The sequence below is a fragment of the Leptonychotes weddellii genome, unplaced genomic scaffold (assembly GCF_054177405.1).
Source record: "Leptonychotes weddellii isolate Sample4059 unplaced genomic scaffold, ASM5417740v2 HiC_scaffold_10518, whole genome shotgun sequence".
NCBI lineage: Eukaryota > Metazoa > Chordata > Mammalia > Carnivora > Phocidae > Leptonychotes > Leptonychotes weddellii.
Window position 1 is genome coordinate 44 of NW_027682017.1, and position 7,345 is coordinate 7,388.

The 7,345-nt window shown below is 44.0% G+C and overlaps 1 long non-coding RNA gene across 1 annotated transcript; it reads right to left on the bottom strand.

Annotated features, from left to right (window-relative positions):
* Nucleotides 1-297: 297 nt before the first annotated feature.
* LOC145718065 (uncharacterized) lies at nt 298-7,330 on the bottom strand. Its single transcript, XR_014141563.1, has 2 exons — nt 4,053-7,330; nt 298-722 (listed from the first exon to the last, which is right to left on the bottom strand). It is a non-coding gene; the product is annotated as an uncharacterized LOC145718065 (long non-coding RNA).
* Between the last annotated feature and the right edge of the window lie 15 nt (nt 7,331-7,345).

Here is a 7,345-nt window from a genome sequence, read left to right on the forward strand (position 1 = left end):
AGGTGTTCAGAATGGTTTGATCCCTCTCCAGCTGAATTCCTGAGAGGAGACGAAATCCAGGTCTCCTACTCCTCCGCCATCTTGCTCCGCCCCCCCCGCAATTCAAATGTCTTAATGGAAATGGAAACATATTGTGTTATTAAAGAAGGCTGAATAAACAGAGAACTCTACCATATACATGGATGAAAAATGCTCCCCAAGTTAACCTATATAATTCCAATCAAAGTCCCAACAAGCTTCTTCATGGCACTTGACAACTCATCTTAAGTTTTACAAAGATGAGTAGATGTGCAAGAATAGCCAAGACAATCTGAGAAAAAAGATCAAGAGGGAGTTTTGGCACATTCATCATCAATACGTAGTTTTAAGGCTATAGTAATTAAAACATGGTGGTATTGGCAGAGAAACAGACAGATCAGCAGGACAGACTGGTGTCCAGGAATAGTATCATGAATACATGAAAATTTAATATATAAAAATTTAATAAAGATAAAGGTGGCATTTCAAATCAGTATGTAATGGGTGGATACTGAATAAACAGGGAAAGGGAAAGTGGGCATCTGTCTGGGGGGAGAAAATATATTTCTACTTTATACCGTGCACGCACACACACACACCACTAAACATAAAACCTCAAGTGTAAAACAGGAGAAAATATAGAAAAGTATGTTTCAGATTTTGGATTAGAAAGGGACTCCTTCTGAAGATATAACATGTAAAATCTATAAAGAGAAATAGAGATAAATGTACATAAATCTAAGTATGACTTCTATATGATACCAGAAATTCAAAGATGGAGAGACAGCTGGAGAAAATATCTCCAGCATTTACAACTAATAAAGCATTAGTGATCAAAATAACAAACCAATGGCAACTTTTTAAAAAAGACAACCTGAAAGAAAAATGTACAAGGGGTATGGATAGACAATTCACAGAAAAGGAAATACAAATGGCTAAGAAACACACAAAAATGTGACCAACTTCCTGAATAATCAGGAAAATTTAAAATAAAATCCCAATTTGATAGTAGGTATCTTATTTCTTTGTAACTGACGTTGGTCTTCCTCTACTAAAAGGTCAGTGCCATCTCTGCAGGTGCTCAGCCCTCATCTGTGCTCATCCAATCAATGAATGAATTAATGGATGGGCTACACTATTTTTATCCATCAGACTAGGTAAAATTAAAATTTAAAAGGCTGATAACATAAGATACACATTGACAAGTATATGGGAAAATGGTTCTCTTATACATAGATGTGATAAAATTGGTACAAGAATTTGGGGGGAGGGGATTTGGTTACTTTATGATCTAGCATTTTCCCAGGAAAACATTTGCACATGTGAACAAAGAGCCACAAAATAATGATAATGATGACTGGAGCTGATATTTACTGACTGCTTACTATCTGCTATTCTCAGTGATTTTCATTCATTAAGTCACTCTTAAAAGTACAAGTAACAGAATTATATGTCCAGTACAATACTTCTAATGCTTAAAAAACACAGAAAGTTGTATCATATATTGTCTATGGACACATACATATATATGGTAAATGCAGAAAGTCATTCAGAAGAATACTTTCAATGATAGTGAGGTTATGGAGAAACTAATAACAGAAATATTAATACTGGTCTATTATTTGATACTAAGAATTCAAGTATTTTATAATCCTTTTGGAAAAAAATCTAGAACTTCAAATTGTTCATACCTTGTGAACTTGTGGGAACTTCTCTTAAGAAATTCATGCAAAAGAGAATAATTTCATTGCAGTATAATTTATCGAGTAGAAGCATACGAACAATTGCAGGTGCACCCTTGTGGTGAAAGTCGAAAGAAGTGGAACAGGGCTGAGTCTGGACAGTTGGCATTGGCCCTGCCAGACCAGCTCTTCGTGCTTAGGCCCTACCAGTTGTTAAATATCACTCTTGGGTATATTTGTGATAGAATACAAAGTTATTAAAAAGTTCAGTTATGAAATTTATTGTACCACTTGTGATTCAATGTTAAGCTTTTTAAAAAAGGGGTAAGACAAAATTATATCCATGCTATGATCAGGACAATGTGCCAAGCCAGTGCCTGGCCCAGAGTGGGATTTAATGAATGTTTGTTGAGAATCAATCATGTGGAAATGTGCATGCATATGGACAAGGACTTGGTGACTTGTAGCTGAGGCATTTATAACCTGTCCCTTGTCAGACCCTCTGTTAAGGGCATCACGAGCATCTCATTTAATCTCCGAAAGCTCTTCAGCCACAGGCTGGGGTCCTGGCCCACGTGACTCAGCTCAAGTGGGGAAGGCAGACATCTAAACACAGAATTGCAACCAGGGCAGCCCCAGCAGCTTGTACAAGCCCTGGAGAGTACCCGGTATCGGGCTGGAACTGACTGGAGCTTCATTGCCAGGAGAACAGGAAGAGAAAGGACATTCCAAGGAGAGACAACCACATATGCAAAGGCAGCAGGGATGGGGGACAGGAGACTGCAGGAGGACAGGACCAGACCAGGAGTGCCTCTGGGCTAGGCCCACACTTGGACAAGAAGAAGCAACAAAGGAGCCTCAGGAGGAGGACACCTGATCAGCTTTAGGATTTAGAAAAGGTCACCCAGGTGGCCATGCAGAGGAGAGCCGGACAGGAAGAAGGCTGGGGCAGTGAGAACAGTGAAAAGGTTTGTAGTCAGTGAGGTCAGAGACCAAGAGGCCAAGGCAAGGAGAAGGAGAAGCAGGGCTGATTCAAGCACAGCTCAGACGCAGACTCCTCAGGACTGGACAGAAGGATAAGGAGCAGAGAAATGCTGAGGGTGACTTGGTCTCTAGCTTGATTAATGGGAACAGCAACCATGATTGTGAGATTACCACATGCTGGCCAGGTGTCACAGTCTTCCATGATTGAATCCTCACAGTGGCCCATCTTATAGATAAGGTGAGGTGACTTGCCCAAGGGTCTCCAGCTGGTCGACCCCCAGAATGAGCTTTCAACCATCAAACTCTTCAGGGTTGGGGACTTCACAAGAAGTGAGTGTGAGGAGAGGAGGTGATGAGGCCAGATCTAAGCTGTTTTGTGGATGCTTCTGCTACAGGTAGATGGAGATACCCAGTGGAGAGCTAGAAACAGGGGCTCTGGAACCCAGGTGAGAGGTAAAGTGGGTATCCTCCTAATTTGATGGACAGGGAGATACAGCTAAGCAAGTCTTGTGTGTCCTGCCCAAGGCCACCCAGTTGATAAATGATAGCCTTAACTCCAGGCCTGTCTGATCTCAGAGTCCAGGTTCTTTGTGTGGCCATAGGCTGCCCCCAGCCAGAGAAGCCCAGAAGGTTCTGGATGAAGCCATTCCTCTCTTACCTTGAGCCAATCTCTTCCCAGTCTCCCCCTGCCCTGGGCCTCCTGACTCTAATACTCTGAGACTCCTAGGATGAGAACTTAGCCCAACTAGGGTCTGCTAGAAGGAGGTACAAATTGAACGAGCATGAAGCATTTAAGAGACAAAGGCATGGGGAGCGGGGTGTCCTGCAAAGTCTGAGAAAGAACAGGCTGAGAGGCAGGAGTGCAGCCACGGAGGAACCTCCAGGCAGGAAGAATAGCAGATGCTCCAGAGAGAATAAGTAGGATCACATGTATGAGGCAATCAGAGGGTATACCAATTAGGATGTCAGTGACCTTGGCAAGCACAGAGTGAGTCAAGATAGTGGGAAGAGAAAGCTGTTAGCTCTGTCCAGGCTATGAGAAAGAGGAGCGAGCAAGTACAGGTGAATCTTTCAATAAGCCTGTCTTGAAAAGAAGGGGCTGGGAGCACTGGAGGGACCTTGGGTTCTCAGAAGAGGCATCTACTTTCAGGTGGACATGCTGGTGCCCTATAGTTGGGCTGAGCCTCCAGCTGCCACATGGGTGTGGTCTGGTGGGTGCAGGGTGGATGGGTGGCCCATTCCCCAAGTTCAGTCCGGAGTGCACGGACAAAGGCTTACTTAGTCTTCAGCCTTCCTACATGGAGCAGGCCTGGCTGCAGATTCAAAAGCAGGGAGGAGATTCAGCAATCGGACAAAGGGGAGAGTCACCTGAATGAGGGCGAGGTTACTGCTGATAACTCTGTGCTGCTCCTGGGGATCATCAATTTGTCCAGTGTTGGCCTAGGATGGAGAGAAAAGGACAAAGGGTAAGTCTGGGTAGTCACAAAGCCAGGCCAAGCCTTCCTGGAAAAGGCAGTCTCTCAGGACAGAAATCAGCAAATATCATTTCATTGAGGTTAGAACAAATTATTCTGCCCAGCTTTCAAAACTGACTGGGGGTGGGAAAGGTAAGGACCCAAGTCCCTTTGAGAATAAGATAGTGTCATAGACCATCTTGCCCATGCTCAAGTATGCAAGCACACAGAGATAAGTGTCACCAACAATTTCAGGGCCATCTGACTCTAAAGCTCAGCCACAGGTAGCATGGGAAGGACTCCTGCTGGGAAGCTGGCTTATGCCCTCAGCCAAGTCTTCGGCCACATTGTCCCCAACACCTACAATTCCCTACTCCCCCTTCCAGCAAGTCACATCTCAGATGACCACTAACCACCCCAACATGACCTCTGCAAATCATCCTATTTAAGAAATGCTCAAGTCCTTCTCTTAGGATAAAAAAACAAGATCCGAAATACGATTTTCTCCTTTAAAAATGGTAATCAGCTCCTAACTTCATAGTACTTGCCAGCAAAATTCAAGATGTAGATAAATGTATTTTCCTAGCTCCTTTGTACTGAGTTCATTAAGTTCCTGAACTCCAAGGGAAAAATGGAGTTACTTTTCATGAACAAATAAAGGGATGCTTTTGTTTTCAGCATGATGGACACCTTGGATGCAGCATGGAACAATCATACAGCCCCAGGTGACTCCTTCACAAAGGTAGACCAATACCCACCTCAGGGGTGCTCACAGGGACAAGGAACTAAGGTGGAGCAGAACACAGTTACACAGCCTGCCGTGTGCCGAACATGTGAGGCCAACAGGCTCGTTGCCCCTCTCTGCTCCTCAATGCACTAGGTGCTCACTGGACTCAATGTGCCCATTTGCTGTTTCCTATCGATCAGCCAACTCGAACCCTGGTACTCATCAGATAAGGGATGCTACTGGCCTATGACCCCTGAGTATGAATTAGAAAGGCATTCCTTCCTCAAGATGTTGTATTTCCAAGCTGAGGCTGAACAGGAAAGGGAGTGATGCCAAGAGGTGCAGGAGGAGGAGTGGTTGGCTGGGGAGCTTGAAGACCTTGTAGAGATGAGGGAGGAAGAGCACCAGAGGGAAGGAAGCTGTGAGAAGAGGTGGGATGTGAAGTCAATAGGATTTTGGAGCATGTGTAAGCATTTCAAGGCCAGGTGAGGGGCCTGGGCAGCTGAGGTGGAATGGAGGTGAAGGTCACTGGAGATGAAGCCATCCAAAAATTGGGAGGCTTGGGTTTGGGATGAGTTATCCATGTGGATGCTGAGACAGTGTAGGATGGTGGTGGGATGTGGCATGAAGATCATTAAATGGTCCATTTTCCAGAACTGTGGGGAACTGACCAAGCCAGTAAAAGCAGGAAGGAAGCAGGGCAAGATGGTGAGGACCAGGCCAGCAGGATAAACCACGGGGAGGGGGCCCTGGGGGACAGGTCTCCGTCAAGGTAGATGGACACTGCTCTACTCTGGAATGGCAGTCCCAGAGATGTAGGGTAAGAGCTGGAGCAACAAAGCCAGTCCAAGGACAGGCTCGGTGGCTTTTTGCTAAGAATGCAAAAAGAAAATCAGTGGGAAGGTGGGGCATCTATTATAGAGACCAACTTAGAGAGTCCCGCATTGGGCTCCCTGCTCAGCAGGCAGTATGCCTCTCCCTCTGCCTCCCCCTCTGGCTTGTGCTCTCTCTCTTGCTTTCTCTCTCTCAAATAAATAAATCAAATCTAAAAAAAAAGGTAATGAGACTTCCATCAGTAACACTGAACACAAGAAGACACTGAAAACATACCTCAGTACTGAAGAAAAATAACTATGAACCATGCATTCTGTAAGCAACCAGGCTGGCATTCAAATGTGAGGATAAAATAAAGCATTGTCAAGCTGCAAATGTCCAAAAAATTTACTTCCAACAAATCTTACCTGAAACAATTACTGGAAGATACACTAAAATAAAACGAAAAGTAAATTTAAAAGAAAACTGAGGGAGAGTGATATCAGCAAGATGGAAGACTAGGAATCTCCAGGCCCTCTTCCTCCAGTGAAAACCCAAAGTAAACAACAGACTGACCAAAACAGCTTTGTGAGAGCTCTAGAAACCAGTTATGGATCTGTAAAACCAAGTGAGTGCTCAACCAAGAAAAACCCGCACTCAAAACAGTAGACAATTCCAGTGTTTTTGCTTATCCTTGCCCTACTCCCTCCTCTGTACAGAGCAGTACAGTGTTTGGTCCCTCTCTCAGGACAGAAAGGAAACAGTGGAATAGTCTGCACCATCCTGACTTGCCTGGAGGCTACCTGAGGGACTGGTTTCTGTTTTGCCTGACTTGGAGATCAGAAGGAGGAAGGTGGCATAGTTTGGATATCAGTTTGCAGGCCACCAAAACCAGTGGTGGGTGCTGGATACAGTACAGCTGCAGGGAACTGCAGGCCCATGTGTGCCTCGAGCAAAGAATATGGTCAGAAGAATAAAATAATACATCTAAGGCCCCAAGGAGAAGCAGGGCTGGGCTTTTTAGGTTAATCAAGACATTTAATAGCAGCCCTGTGTGCTGAATTGGGTTGGAAAGAAAAGCACATACACAGGTCCAAGGAAGACACATGCCCAGAAAAGGCCTGAAAAGACTTTAAGCCTTCACACCAGACTGATAAGTGACGGTCTTCCTCTTTATGGAGCAAGTCTGCAAAGACTGGGAGAGATGGCTATTTTCTCAAATGCCATTTTTTTGACAAAAGATGACAAGGCAGACAAAGAAACAGGGAAACATGGTCCATTCAAAGGAACAAGATAAGTCTACAAAAACTAACCCTCAAGAAACAAAAGATTTGGACTTATCTGAAAAAGCCTTTAAAACAACTGTGTTAAATATGCTCAATGAACTAAAGGAGGACATGGATAGAGATCTAAAGGGAATCAGGAAAAGATGTATGAACAAAATGAGAACATCTACAAAGAGCAATTATGCACCTCTAGGAATGCATCCATTTCTTCCAGATTATCAAATTTGCTGGCATATAGTTGCTCATAATGTGTTCTTATAATTGTTTGTATTTCTTTGGTGTTGGTTGTGATCTCTCCTCTTTCATTCATGATTTTATTTGAGTCATTTTGCTTTTCTTTTTGATAAGTCTGGCCAGGGGTTTATCAATCTTGTTAATTCT